The 7,976-nt window shown below is 38.7% G+C and overlaps 1 long non-coding RNA gene across 1 annotated transcript; it reads right to left on the minus strand.

Moving 5' to 3' along the window:
* Nucleotides 1–445: 445 nt before the first annotated feature.
* Nucleotides 446–5,591, minus strand: LOC117302124. Its single transcript, XR_004520386.1, has 3 exons — nucleotides 5,490–5,591; nucleotides 2,755–2,924; nucleotides 446–2,108 (listed from the first exon to the last, which is right to left on the minus strand). It is a non-coding gene; the product is annotated as an uncharacterized LOC117302124 (long non-coding RNA).
* Nucleotides 5,592–7,976: the final 2,385 nt, after the last annotated feature.

A 7,976-nucleotide genomic window follows, 5' to 3' on the forward strand; every position in this document is an offset into this window, starting at 1 on the left:
ACGGCTTCGAAGGACTACACTGGAGACATCTGTGCGGGTTCGAGCCCCGGCCAGGACACCACCAACATGGAGACACCAGAGGAACGCCCACGGACCCCGGACTACCACGACGAGGAGGCAACATGGCGGAGACACACCAGGGGGAGGCGTGGACCCGGAGAGAGAGAGAGGGAGGAGAGGTGGACCGGGAAGGAAGGAAAGTGGAGGCGAGATTTTTTTTTTAATTAAATTTTATTTAATTTTAATTAAAAAAAAAAAAAAAAAGTCAAAATTAACGGTGAATGGTTTTCTTAAAATCGCCTGAAACGCACGCTCGTTAATTTTTTTCATTTTCCATTAAAAGAAATCCAAAATTGTAAAAACTTACAAAAATCACCACTAATTTTTTTTTTTTGGTAATTCATTTTCTTAAAATCGCCTGAAACGCATGCTCGTTAATTTTTTTTGAAATCAAAATTTTTTTGGGAAAAAACCCATAAAAATCACTGAAAATTACAAAAATTGAGAGTCAAAACCTTCATTACACCCCTAACCAGTGCGGAATAGTGTCCTATTAACATTCTACATGCAATACGCATTCTGGTGACAAACAAACTTACAGAAAAGTCTCTTTTTAATAAATAATTGCTTAAAACTACTCTCAAACGGCACTTAGCGAAAGTTGTAATATAAGTGCTATAGAACTCTTTACAATTTAATTGCACAGAAACATGGAGGTAAACACACGTTCGTGACTTCTGGGAACCTTCAAACTTCTTATTTTAAGTATTTCAAAGTATGTCTGCTCAGCTTTCTGTGAATTCCGAAGCTGGCATATATTAAAAGCTGTTTAAAAGGGGCATTTACACACATAACCTTGATAACTTATCACCTAAGTGTATACCTATATACATGTATAGGAGAAATCAAACAAGAAATTAGTCTGGCACCTAAATTAAGAATAGGTGTTGTATTAGCACTGAGAGACTAGGAGCCAGACTTCAAAAGATGTGACAAAAATTGTATGGAAGCTTAGAAGGACCATCTGCATTGCCAAGTTTCCAAGTTAAACACATCAAAAAATCATACAAAAATATGATAACTATTTATTTTTGGGTTCTCGCGGATTTGCGGTATCTGGCTTTCAAGATAAAATGGTGGAAAGATACTGTACAGTACTTTCAGTAATAAGCGTAAAACTTTATTGAAATGCAGATGTTCACTCTAAGTTTCCATACATTAGGATTCCGTTAAAACTAAGAGCCCTACTCTGTTCGTACAATGTTTTGGAGATGAATATCTTCACGTGTGATACAAATACATCAAATTTACCACATATAAATATCAAACTAAGTATTTAAAACATGTTTCAAACTCTGACATCTGTGTAAAGTTATGTTTTAAAACTGTACATGTTAGCATATACGCACAACAAGATTGCATGATTGTACACTACACTGCTTTGGTATTCAGTAAAAACTGTAGTTGTACATAGTAGCCCTTTGATTTCTGCATTTCACTACCCATTCTTCAGGCCTGATGCTTCATTCTTGTAAGGGCAAGGCAGCAATTCTCAGTACAACGCAAGATTGTGAGGGAAATTTGAATTAGTACAAGAACCTTCAATGGGCACCAAGGCAATGACCAAGGCCGTGTGCATAGAGGCAATTGCTGCGTTACTTGTCTCTGCAAAGTATCAGGCCAGATGATTCAAAGGAGTTACAAAATGTACACAACTATATTCAGCAAAGTTTTCACTCCATAGCAAAAACAGCCACATAGGGCTGTACGTGGTAAAGATCTGTTCACGAAGTACACTTTTGCTTTGAATTAAATTCATAGCTTTCCAAATAAATAACAACTTTGTTTTAGTTGTAAACAGTAAACAACTTATGTCTGAGTGGTTTATAAGAGTCTATGTAAACAGATCTTTTTACAATAAATAAAACTCACTGCGTGAGACGTACCTTAACATCTTAGTATTGAATGAATCACAAAGTTGAACTGAATTAGCTTGAGACGCTGAGAAGATGACGTATTTGAGATCATGATGAGGCAGCATCTCACGGGCTGTCATCAGTCAAGCTGGCGCATCTTTCATACCAAGGCTCGTCATCATCTTGAGTGTTCTATAAACAAAACATTCAAAGGACAAAATTAATGTTTAAAATATATGTCAAGAGGAAAACAGTTGCATATTGTATGCATATGTAATTCAGTTTGTAGAAGGGGCTGATGATTGATGGTGGATACATCCCAAGGGGTAATCATATTGGGCACAGGTCAAGAACAGCAGACAAGTTTCGTGCATCTAAGGCGTTGATACATATTGAAGTCGAAAGGGTAATAGTATTGGAGATGGGTCTAGATTAACAGACAAGTTGTGTGCAAATCTGTCATTGATAGAAGTACAAGGGGCAATATAGTATTGGGGACGGCCTACAATCCCAGCCAACATGCTTGGGCCACCCGTTCCTATAACGTTACAAAAACCATTCCTGTACACTTCCCACTGACAATAATCATTCTCTCCCCCGTCCCCCGTTCCCCTGCTCAATGTTGCTTGTAACGTAGAAGACTGTAACGCAGAAGACCATCAATCAGAACCAACATTGAAAGGGGGCAGGGGGGCCCAACAAGATATGGCCGTGATTGTGCAAGTGGATGTTGTTCCTAATGGCATTGATGCAGATTTGAAGCACAACGGGTCAACAAATATTCTTGGATGGGTCCAAATTGGCAGTATTTATAGTTGAACAATGTACATCATTGTACCTTAATATCCAAGTATTGAATAACTAGCCGAGTTGAACTGAAGTAGCTTGGGGGCATGCAGTGAGGAGATGATGTATTTGAATTCATGATGATGCCGGGGCTCTCTTCAGGCTTTCTTCAGGCGAGCTGACGCATCTTTCATATCGAGGCTCGTCATCACCTTGAGTGTTCTATAAACAGAAATTAAAAGAATAAATAAAAGAATAAATAAAAGAATAAATTCATTGCATGACTTACATTTTAATCAAGAACGAAAACAAATCACATGTTTAAAAGGTCAATAACCGAGAGGAGAGGAATCTGGGTGGTCCCCCCCCCCATAGAAACTTTGCCCACTCCCAATCTCTTCCCCTTTCCCCCATTGATGAAATCATGAGGCAAATCCTTAGATGCACATAATTAGTGGTATAAAGTATGAAGAAAGGGGGGTTGGGGGAGGGGGTTAAGAACAGCAACAGTGGGGGTGATGTTTGGAGACACATTGTTGGTTGGGAGCAAGTCCCAAAAAGGGAGACAAGTGGGTCTATTTTTGAAAGAGATTTGAGGTGAAGAAAAGGTAATTAGGGGCTGGTCCTGAATGGCAGCAATGAGGGATGCATTTGGTATTGATGTATATTTTGAAGTATACGGGGTAAAACAGTGGGGGCAGGTCCTGAATGGCAGAAAAGTGGGGTGCATAAGATACTGATTTGAAGTAAAGGGGTACACACTTGTGGGTGGGTCTAGAAAGGCAGGAAAGGGGATGCAATTGGGATTGATTTATAGTTGAAGTAAAAGGGTAACATGTTGAGGGCGGGTCCTGAATGGCAGAAGGTACACGTTTGGTAAGTACTAAAAACAAATATTAACTTAAAAACTGACTTGGTAACGAGCATTGGAGAGCTGGTGATAGTGTAAAACATTGTGAGAAACGGCTCCCTCTGAAGAAGTAGCATAGATTTTGAGAAAGAGGTAATTTCTCACTAAAATAATAAAAGACTTCTAGCTAGAAGTCTTTTTAAAATATTGGGGGCGGGTCTAGATTAGCAGAAAAATGGGGTCCGTTTAGGATTGATACAGATTTGAAGTAAAGTGGGTAAAATGTTGGGGTTGGGTCTAGAATAGAAGAAAAGGGGGGGTGCGTTTGGGATTGATACAGATTTGAAGGAAAATTGATAAAATTGTGGGGGCGGGTCTAGAATGTCATAGAAGTGGGGTTCATTTGGGAATTGGTTAATATTTGAAAAGTGGGTAAAATGTTGGGGGTGGGTCTAGAATAGCAGAAAAGTGGGGTATGTTTGGGATTGAGATTTGAAAAAAATTGGTAAAATTTTTGGGGCGGATCTGGAATAGCAGACAAGTGGGGTGCATTTAAGATTTAAGATTTATGCCGATTTGAAATAAAAAAGGTAAAATGTTGGGGGGGGGGTGGCAGGGAAATTTTGGGGGTTGGTCTAGAATGGCAGAAAAGTGGGGTGCATTTAGGATTGATACAGATTTAAAGAAAAGTCTGTAAAGTGTTGGGGGTTGGTGTAGAATGGCAGAAAAGTGGGATGCATTTGGGATTGATACAGATTTGAAATAAAAGGAGTAAAATGTTGGGGGCAGGGAAATGTTGGGGGCGGGTCTAGAATAGCAGAAAAGTGGGTTACGTTTGGGATTGAGCTTTGAATAGCAGACAGTGGGGTGCATTTAAGATTGATGCAGATTTGAAATAAAAGGGGTAAAATGTTGGGGGTTGGTCTAGAATGGCAGAAAAGTGGGGTGCATATGGGATTGATTTAATTTAAGTAAAAAAGGTAAAATGTTGGGCTGGGTCTTGAATGGCAGAAAAAAGGGATGCATTTGGGATTGATACAGATTTAAAATAAAAGGGGTAAAATGTTGGGGGCGGGTCTAGAATAGCAGAAAAGTGGGGTGCATTTAGGATTGATACAGATTTAAAGAAAAGTGGGTATATGGGGAAATGTTGGGGATGGGTCTAGAATGTCATAGAAATGGGGTTCATATTGGATTTATTCCGATTTTAAGTAAAAGGGGTAACAATTTGTGGGGCGGGTCTAGAATTTCCAAAAAGTGGAACATCCCGAAGGAAATAATGACTGAACATTAAATGTGAATGAATTTTCTTATTGATTGGGCAATGCCTAGACCTAGTTGCCTTATTCTTGACTCCTAAAGAGACGTCTGGCCAGTCCCCATGTACTGCAAGTGCAATGGAGAGGTTCAAATTCAACCACTGCCCAATTTCTATCATATAGTGCCGCTTAACAACGAGCACATTCTCATGCTAACTGTAGCAGAAAAATGTGCTGATGCATTAATAAGCATATTTCAAAGGTTGGCAAGAAAAGTGGGCGGCAATTCTTGTGTGTACTGATATTTATGTTACGTCGATCATTTTCATACTTATTTATATTAACTTCATTACAGAAATTAGTAAGCACCGGAAGGTTTTCATACCTTTTGCATGCTTAAATACAGTTAGCAGGGCTTTGAACTAGAAACCGCACAGTAAGCATGAAATCTGCCGTTCAGCAGCTCTATGAAATTTGCCCTGTCTAGGCTAGCGTCATGTCGTATAACGGTGCAAGACACATGGCATTACACTACACGTAAATAAACACAAACTACGACTGTGTACGTACGTATACGGATAGCCGACAAACGCAACAGTAACACAAAACCCGGAAAATTGGCAACTTGTAACACTAGTATACCCCTAAAATTTACCCTCACAATATGTACTAACTTACCCACCATTGGTGAACGAAAGATGGAGCATTTTGGTGGTCTTGGAGGAGACAAAACAGCAAAAAGAAGTGGTTAGATAGACGTCCCATCCTGTCAGATGTCAAACCTCCCTCCATTGTTTAGAAACTGCCTCAGATTGGACTATGGAGGGCGCACTTAATAAACAAACCCACGTGCTTAGTTTTAACTTTTACCGGAAGATATTCCACAACATCGGCTTTTCGACAAGGTTTGTTTGTTGTGGTTTGTGACTGATACTTGTGGTAGTGAATGGGGGGGGGGGGCTGTAAGAGTGAAATAAATAAAGAGGGAAGCATATAACTTTTAGGAGTGATTTCTTCATGGCCTTTATACTGATCAGACAAAAAAAGAAAAAATGAACACCAACATTTATCAATTCGCCTTCATGACGAGACATTTATTACGCTTTCTCGTTTAATTTTCAATAAACATTTATTTCCAGCATTCCAATCTATCAGTTAATAGTTTGCAGAAAACCTTCGTACATTATAAACACAAACGTCTTCCTGAAAGGGTGGTTGTGAGAAACAGAGATGAGGGTTGCTTTCTGCAAAGACGAAAACCGCAGATGCAGAGACACCTTACCTATTGCCATTATACAATTATAAGTTTAAAACGTTTTTATTTAGTGCTTTCTATAGCTATGAAAGCCCCCCCCCCCCAAAAAAAAGAACAAAAAAAATTAATGACAAATAACAAAAACAATCCAAAATGAACCCCACTTTTTTTGCTATCCAGGACCCGCCCACACATTTGTACCCCTTTTACTTCAAATAATATAAAACAATTCCTTTATTTACCCATCTTTCTGCCATTCAGGACCCGCCTCCAACATTTTACCCCTTTTACTATCTGCGCCAATCCCAAACGCACCCCACTGTTCTGCCATTCAGGACCTGCCTCAAACGTTTTACCCCTTTGAATTACTTCAAATCTGTTTCAATCCAAATGCACCCCACTTGTCTGACATTCAGGACCTGCCCCATATCTTACCTCTTTCACTTCAAATACAAGTCAATCTCAAATGCACCCCACTTTTCTGCTATTCTAGAACCGCCTCCAACATTTTACCCCTTTGAATTCAAATAATAAATCAGTTGCAAATGCATCCCAATTTTATGCCATTCAGGACCCACCCCTTTAACTTCTAATCTGTATCAATTCCAAAATGCAGCCCACTTTTTTTTTTCTAGACCCGCTCCAACATTTTACCCCTTTTAATTAAAATAAATCAACCCTAAATGCACCCCACTTTTTTGCTATTCAGGACCCACCCCAACATTTTACCCCTTTTACTTCAAATCTGTATAATCGCAAATATCATCCCAAATGCATCACACTTTTCTGCTATTCAGGACCCACCCCAACATTTTACCCCTTTTACTTCAAATCGGTATCAATCCCAAATGCACCCCAATTTTCTGCCATTCTTGATCCGCCCCAATATTTTAAAACAGATTTAAAGTCGAAGGAGTCTAGCCCTTGGAATAGAATAACAGACAAATTTCATTAACACTTCGCAATGCCCCTTTCAGGCTTACATACGGACGGTCTGTCTCTTAAAATAATATGGAGAGAAAAACTTAATCAAACACGATGTAAACAAGACTTTTATATTGAACAATAATTGTTCTTGTAGATTATTTAATGTGATAAAAACATTATTCTTTCATGGGTCTTTACTTCCATTATTTCACTGTTAAGTTATTTTCAATCATTTTGTGAACTACTCTCTGACGACAACATTGACATTTCTTAGTTTGTCTGGTAGTATCCAAAAATCTTTAGCGCGCATCAAAATAATATAACAAATTCAATAAAAAGAAAGTCCTTAAGCTGTGGTGGCCCTGAAGAGACATCGCAAGTCATAAATATAATATGCGCATTTGTGATGTTGCCTACATTTGCCCTCATTATGTAACAGCATTATGCAATACCTGCACAAGATAATAGAAAACCTCGCAAATTATGTGCGCAAAATTGTATTTGCGATTTGCAAAGTCCCTTCAACGCCACCGTTTTGATATGTATTGGTAAAGAATCGCATGATTTAGTACCAATTTTGTTTTATACTCATTTCTCAAAAACTACAGCACCTCAGCAACTAATATTTTAAGGAAAGCTTTTACCATCATTATCTTCACACTGTGTGAGTTTGATGTAATTCTGTGGACATTGTGTTTTGTGTTCAACAAAAAGTACCAAGACCTTTTAAACTGAAATATATTCCGCTTACTTATACATAAATTAGGCTGGCTTCTCAATAGGCAATAAGTTAAATGGGCTGTGTCATCTTGATCAAAGCCAGTCTGTGTCTGTAATAATTAAATCCATTCCAGTTACTGCATGCATGCTCTCCATAGATATGAAGGGATGCGTGCCCGTACAGTAACTGGCTGAGAGTTCATACTTATAGCTACAGGCCTGCTTTAAAGGCAGTGGACACTATTGGTAATTACTCAAAATAA

This window comes from Asterias rubens, chromosome 18, assembly GCF_902459465.1.
Source record: "Asterias rubens chromosome 18, eAstRub1.3, whole genome shotgun sequence".
In the NCBI taxonomy this organism is placed as follows: domain Eukaryota; kingdom Metazoa; phylum Echinodermata; class Asteroidea; order Forcipulatida; family Asteriidae; genus Asterias; species Asterias rubens.